Source organism: Nicotiana tabacum, chromosome 24 (assembly GCF_000715075.1).
Source record: "Nicotiana tabacum cultivar K326 chromosome 24, ASM71507v2, whole genome shotgun sequence".
In the NCBI taxonomy this organism is placed as follows: Eukaryota; Viridiplantae; Streptophyta; class Magnoliopsida; order Solanales; family Solanaceae; genus Nicotiana; species Nicotiana tabacum.
In genome coordinates this window covers 39,319,783-39,326,764 of record NC_134103.1, presented here as the reverse complement: position 1 = coordinate 39,326,764, position 6,982 = coordinate 39,319,783, and the positions used below count along the sequence as shown (strand labels likewise).

The window sequence follows — 6,982 nt, the reverse complement described above, 5'->3', positions numbered from 1 at the left end:
ACATAGAGGCTAATCCCCTGAATGAACTTGATAATTGTTATTTCCGTGATAAAATTGTTGATCATAACACACTTTGCACATGCATACACCTTAGCATGTCAGTTATACCAGTCCAGGAGCATGAAATCTAATATTCATTGATCATATACATGTATTCTTGTATATTTGTTTTTGTGTAATATGATCTGGACTGGGTGCTTGTGACCACGCCGGGAGGATTGTGTTGTTAGCCTGTGACAACGCCGAACAAATTATGATTATTGGCACGTGAGTTGTCCGTACGGTTGGTATTATTGGCGCGTGAGTTGTCTGTGTGGTTGATATTATTAGCGCGTGAGTTGTTCGTACAGCGTGTAGATATGGATCCATACCCCTAGGCTCACTCTCTCATGTTTCTCTCTTGATGGTGTACATGCGGATTGAGGAAAATTGATCAGTGGTTCTTGTATTGGAAATTCTGAGGAAAATCAGGCCAGGGTTGTTTGGTTATTGTATTTCATCTTTACTTGTAATTTTCATGATTATTTACCTGATTTACTTGCATATCTTCTTTATATGCTGGATCATTGACTGAGCAGAGTTCTTGCATAATTATGGGCACCAAGGTAGTTTTATCCGTGATTTCATGATTTGGTCATATTTCTATTTTGCACTTATTAAATTTATGAACTGTACAGGTTATAGCAAGTATTGTTTATAATTCTTGTTGTTTTTACCTCACCGAAGTTAGTTATAATACTCGCTGAGTATATGGGGTCGGTTGTACTCATACTACATCTGCACTTAATTGTGGAGATCCAGGTATCGGACCCAGTCAACAGTAGCGGAGTTTGCTAGCTGAGTTGATCATCGAGAGATGAGGTAGAGTTGCATTCTCGACCGTAATCTTGGCGTCTCTTTTCATATTGTATTGTTGTCCTTATTTCAGACACTATTGCTATTTAACTTTCAGACTTATATTTTCGTTCCGTCTTAGAAAAACCCTCAGCGCGAACCTCACTAAGGACCTTCTAATGGGTCAGCATGCAGGCGTACTTTCTGTCCTCCTCTGCCTCAATCCTAGCCGTCTCCAACTCCGAGGCAACATCGGCCCATTGATAGTAGTATTTATTCTTCTCTGGTTTAGAGATTTTTAGAGCCCCTATTAACTTGATTAATTCTTCGAACAACTCCCGGCACCGATCCTCCACTGTTTCTTGGAGATAGCCTTGCTCTACTTTTCTACCAGGCTAACAAGATGGTCCTCCTTTCTCTAGATAATGACTTCGAGGTCCTGTACCTCCAGATCCAGCTCCCCGAACTGCTAAGAAAACACGAGCTCAAGGGCCTCTTTCTCCTATAGCAGTTAGTAAATCCTTTTGGCAGTCTCTCTGACTTTTAAGGACAGAGCCTCCTTCTTCGAATCTCTCTCTTCTAGGGTTTACTTTAGCCTATCGATCTCTTTTCCTTACTCAAGTCGAATAACATCACTTCTTATGGTCCTAGCAAGCAATTCTGTTGCTACCAAGTTAATCTAAACAATAAAAAAGAAAAAGGATATTAGAAAAGAGAAAAAGAAATGGAAATCGAAGAAGATGTATGGGACTATACCTTGAGCCCTGAGTATATCACGTGGTTTTCCAGAGTCATCGTCGAAGCCTCAACCATGTATTCGCTTTCTAGAGGCCCAATGAAATCTTTGAACCACAGGGCGATCTTCTTGGGCCTCCAGAAGGTTTATATTCCAAGGAATTTCTACTATCACCCTCCGCTTTGGGGCATGAAATCTTCGAGTTCTAAGCAGTGGGGTACCTTGGGGCAGGATATCCAGTACGGGTCTACCTCGAACTCAGAAGGACCATGATCCGGAAGTTATGACCCCTTTGAAAAAGCTTTGGCCAACCCACTAAACACTTCATATAGAAGCGCCAGAGCTTCCTCTAGCATTGTTTGCTCTTTGTTGAAATCATTATCCTCAATTAGAATAGTAGGAGGAGCAAATGTCGGAAGAGGGTCATCCGTCTCAGGCTCGTACCAAATCCCAAAGGAGGCAACTAGAGGTAGGATCCGGGAATTGTTCTGATCCTCTTTCTCCTTAGTCCCCTTTTTGGAACTCTGTTTCTTTTTTTTGGGGTTTGGATCAGAGGACCCCTCTTTTACAAGGTTGATTTCTAGACACGTTTTTGGGGAATATCAAGATCCAGGACCTCAATCCAGGTTGATGATCTCTTAGGAACAGCACCTGCAAAAGTAGATTGAGAGTGTTATGACTTTTAACAAGATGAAGAGGTTAGAATGTCCCTAGGTTGGAATATACATACCATGATTTTTTAACTCTCGTCCTTCGATGATGGAGATCGCTTTCCATGTTCTCACATATAAGGTAGTCGACTTCAAAATTTTATCAACCCACTCTTCTATATCCGGGAGTGATCCAGTAATGGAGGTCAAAGCGGTTGTCCATCATAAATATTTGAAGGGCATAATTTTAGAGGAGGAAATGAAAATTGAAGAAGAGGGAAAGAACTTACGTTTGAAATTCATTTTCTCCAGGAAAGAGAGATCGCTTTAGCCTAAGAGGTTATGTGTTGGTACTCTAGGGAACCTCCCATACCATTTACGGTCAAAATCACTCTCCGTGTTGGCAAGAAGGGAACAGGTGCCCCGACTCGCCATCATTATCATCGACCCTTTATAAAGCTTGGGGCGGTAAATTTGAATGAGGTGCTTGAAAGTAAAACTCTCTTGCACCTTTCAGCAAGAAACCTCAGGCATACCAAGATTTGCCATACAACAAGTCCTAGTTGACCCAAGAACATATCACACGCCTTTTAAGGGTCCTTTATTACTGAATCAATGACCAGCTTGAACCTGAGAGTAAACACATATGTGAACACAAACGAGAAACCCTTATATTCTCGTTTGCTCCAACTTTACCTTCCCAGGAGTAGTTTTTCAGAATCACCAGAAGGTGCTTTCCTTGTAAGGCCAAGGGAAAAGTCTCAATTGCTCTTTCCAACGCACTACTCTGAGGAACACAAGAACCAATGAAATTAACTGTCTTCGGGAGGACCTCTACAAGTTTTGGCTTGTTGTGATCCTTCTTTCCCTCACCATAGGTCTTGGTGGCCTTGCCCCTCTTAGCATGGAGGAGAATCCACCGCGGTGGCAGTTTCAACAAATCTGCCTTTGTTGGTAGGGGTTGATGATCCCTTTCCCTCTGCCATCGTCTAAACCATGGCAGATTTGCTAGCCCTGTCCTCCCAGTAAGGAGCAGGTGGTTCTTCTACCACCATTCCTCCATGGTCGTGATGGCCTCCATCAGATAAGTAATGGTTGTAACATTAATAATTGAGGCTTCTTCGTGAATGGGGATTGAAGTGCCTTGAGAAGCCACTGGAATTTATGGCATGAAAGCAAAGTAAAACGAGAAATGAAGAAGTTAGAAGAGACAACAATGGAGTTGCAAAAGAAATTCATAGAAGAAGTTCGAGCAGAAAGTAGAGAAGACAGAAAAAATGATCGGGCTTTATAGGCAAAATTATCATGACCTTGGTAACCGTTGTGGTGTCAGAACCTATTGAAGATCGCCACCTGCCCAAAGCTTTAAATAGAAGTGACTGGATGTCTATTAGATTCAAAAATAGGGAGGATTGCGTGATAAATCCCGCCCAAAAACCCTTATAGAATACACCAAAGATCATGTCATATTTCGAATATTTCTCAATAATTATGCGGAAAGTGGAAAATTATCTGTATTGATAAAATATAGTTTTGACACGTGGCGAGTTTGCATGACAACACAATGTTGCTTATTATAAGCATCCATCCGGAGATGGAAGGAGTATCTCTGAGAAGCATTGTGAGGACGACCCTAGGGATCCATCAATGAATCTGTAACTCGGAGCCTTTTCTTATTTTCAACCCCCTTTATTATATTTGGGGTTCACTCTTATCCACTTTGCATGACGCATATCTCATTACTAACGAGAATCTCGGCCATCAGCAACCGCTTAGAGTAACGTGTGAAATTGGAACTAAGGATGTGAACGTTAGATTTAATCTATAAATGTCTCCTCCTCCCTCATTTCTAATTCATTCTAATTCTGCTCTACTAGCTAGGTAATTGATCCTCACTATGCAACATTGTGACTCATAAATAGTCTCAATAAAATTATTCTTTCTCTTATCTATTTTGTGTTGTTATTATCATTTACTTCTTATTTCATCTAGCTAATGGATTTATCCAACTGAACTTTGATTTCAAATAAATTTTAGTGATCTCATTAAATAAATATTTAATTATTTTATCCTGAAAATATTTTTGAGTTAAACACATCCGTTCAACATCTATCCACAACAATGAAGTATTTCTTTGCTTCAATCTTGGCAACTCAAGGATGATAAGAACCTAGAAGAAGGAAAATTGATGTCAATATCATTTAGTTCCAGAAAGTTTCACTGGTTCAACTTGTGACAATTCTTCTATGTAGTTTGAGTATCTTTGTGGAGTATGTTCAAAAGTTCGGAATCTTGTGTTTCAATCTTTTGTGATGTCTCCCATTTTTTCAGCCAATCCATCATCCTCTAACATCCTTAATGCTTCAAACATTTTTGGCCAATGAGAAGGGTTGAACTGGATAGACAGATGGGAAACTTTAACCATGTCTTCTAGTTCAATCAGGCCAACGTTATTTTTCAAATCTTTATTCACCATAAAGGAGACAGTTAGAACAGTCCAGGTGCTCTTTCTCAAATCTAATTTGAGGCAGTATAGCTTCACAGATAAATCTAAGATTTTAAAGTTGATAAGTTAAATCTTTATTTTTTCCTGACTGAACTCATGACTTTTAAAATTACAGTTTATTAATTAATAGTTTTTTTTTTACGTAATTATCTATGTTACATGCTGAAAATATTGGGTTTAGTTCAAAATCAAACTAATTTAGTATTTTTTTTTAATTATTTAAACCAAACCAAACAAAAATTAATACAAATTTATTGATTTGGTTATTGTTGATATTTCGATTTTGTTCAATTTATATTTACTAACTTAAAATTTTGATCAAACAGTAAAGTTTTAACACAATAAATAATTTTACCTACATCTAATATAGCCAAGGCAAATTAATTTCTTTAGAACCATAAGTTGGACTAAAATAAATTTGTTTGGAGTGTGTCATAACTAAAGAATAGATTATATGCAAACAAGAGTTACTATCATATACCATCTAATGTTCGACATGGATTACAAATATGATATCTTTGGTGAGGTTGAATATTAACAGCCTCAAACCTAACTGGATGAGAAGTAACTAAAAACACTACCTCATCTGTTTCACTTTATGAACGTCTTAAATTATGTTTTGCTAATAATTTTTAAATATTTTGATTTGCTAACTTTTGTGACTTATATTATTTTTATGTTGTTCAAATACATAAATTTTCTTTCAAAAAATTAAAAAGATTTATGTCTGAATTAACACAAAAATTGGTCAATACGAAAAGATTCACATAAACTTAAACGGAGGAATTGTAACGTCATTGGTGAAAATAATTTTTCAATGAAAAAGTATATATATATATATATATATATATATATATATATATATATATATATATATATATATATATATATATATATATATATATATATATATATATATATATATATATATATATATATATATATATATATATATATATATATATATATATATATATATATATATTTATGTATATTATTTCGGCCGAGTTCGACTTTTTCTTAGAAATTTTTAAGAAAATCAAATGGAATCAAATATTGTCGGTTTTTAAGCTTAAAAATAAAAATAAAAAAATCGATTGGTAATTCTCCGACCCTAGACAAACACTATGGGGATGGGATTAGGGGTCTAAGTTAGGGGTTAGCATAAAATTCGCCCGAATTTCGAACCGAACAGAATCGAATTAATTTGATATTTCGGTATCGGTTTTTCGGTATTTCGGTATTGTTCGGTATATAATTTTTGACATTTCGATATTTCGGTACGGTATTCGATATTGAGTTTTTGATATTTCGGTATACCGAAATACCGAAATATTTTGAGTCCAAGCCCACCTTTATTTTTATTTTCCAGCCCAATAAGCCTGAGCCCAACACCCCAAGCCCCCTAATTCCCTGTGTAAACTTGAATTCCGCTACTCGTTAGATGCTGGCCTGTTGCTCGTTAGAAATTTAAAATGATTTTCTTTTAATGAATTCCCGTTGTTGGCCTGCTATTGCAAACTTGCAATTGCAATTGTACTGGTTGCTCATGCTTCCTTATCAAACTTTTTGCCTTCTCGCTTAGATAAAGTGTATTTTCTAAGGCTTACTTTACATGTTATAATTATGGACAGAATTGTTTAAGTTATGGATGATGAGAATTGAGAAAGGAACTTTATTTACATAAAAGAAAATGCAACAATGCCTTACATTGGAGAAAGTAACGCTTAATATTCTTCTTCAATTGTTTGGTTCTACATATTTCACACACAATAATTATCTGTGAAATGCTTTATACAACCTGCTAGCTTAGCACAGCGTGTCCACTGTCCACTCTCCATTTACTTCATCTATTTACGTTTGTAAAATATTTTCTTTTAAAAATACGATTATGTTAATGCATCAAACCGAAACCGTACCGAACCAAAATAAGAAATATCGTTATTTAGTATACACCCTGACTCCAACTCAACCCTCCTCACGGTGCGCGTCTTGCCCTCCGCCAGATCCACCGACCTCTAACTTCGCCCCCGGGTCATCGAACGTGACCTCGACCCCCGACCCTTAGACTCTAGGTCTTAACCTCTAAAGATTAAGAGGATAGAGCTTTCATAGATTCGATTGGGATAGATTTTCAGGATCGATCCTTTATCAGAGGCGTGCCTACTGACATCTGTCAAAGTCATCGGCACCGACCCTGAACATGGACCCGCGGGGACCGGGGGGTCGGGCAAAGGGGCGGAGGAGAGGACTGGG

General features: G+C 37.3%; 1 long non-coding RNA gene across 1 annotated transcript; it reads right to left on the bottom strand.

The window, feature by feature from the left end:
• Positions 1 to 225: 225 nt before the first annotated feature.
• Positions 226 to 3,983, bottom strand: LOC142177947 (uncharacterized). The gene is made up of 3 exons (XR_012706458.1): positions 2,301 to 3,983; positions 1,591 to 2,221; positions 226 to 1,513 (listed from the first exon to the last, which is right to left on the bottom strand). It is a non-coding gene; the product is annotated as an uncharacterized LOC142177947 (long non-coding RNA).
• Between the last annotated feature and the right edge of the window lie 2,999 nt (positions 3,984 to 6,982).